Genomic DNA, 402 nt, shown 5'->3' on the forward strand with positions numbered 1-402 from the left:
TGGTAATTTATGTCATGTCTGTTTTGCCACTTTTCTTAAAGAATTATTCCTTCAGATGACTGCCTCTATCAAAGGGTGGAGAAATAAAATCTAGACCAAGAAGGCCGAGTGTTTCCAGGAAAATGAGAGATGGCATTTTCTTTATGGAAGTGAAGAATGGATGATATTTCTGCCTCACTCATGTTCATTATGTGCCTAGACTTCTAGGCACTTGAACTTGCAAATCCTCCCCTAATGTTCTGCATATAGTTCTATTATATTTATTTATTATTAATAGCTCATTTAACATTTATTTCTGGACACCTATGTGGCACTGCTCTTGGCCCTGGGGACACAGTGGATGAAGACCCAAGAGAAGAAGAACGGGATCCATTTGTACTCACCATCAAATTGGTATTAACT

The sequence above is a fragment of the Propithecus coquereli genome, unplaced genomic scaffold (assembly GCF_000956105.1).
Source record: "Propithecus coquereli isolate 6110/MARCELLA unplaced genomic scaffold, Pcoq_1.0 Scaffold27, whole genome shotgun sequence".
NCBI classification, from domain to species: Eukaryota; Metazoa; Chordata; class Mammalia; order Primates; family Indriidae; genus Propithecus; species Propithecus coquereli.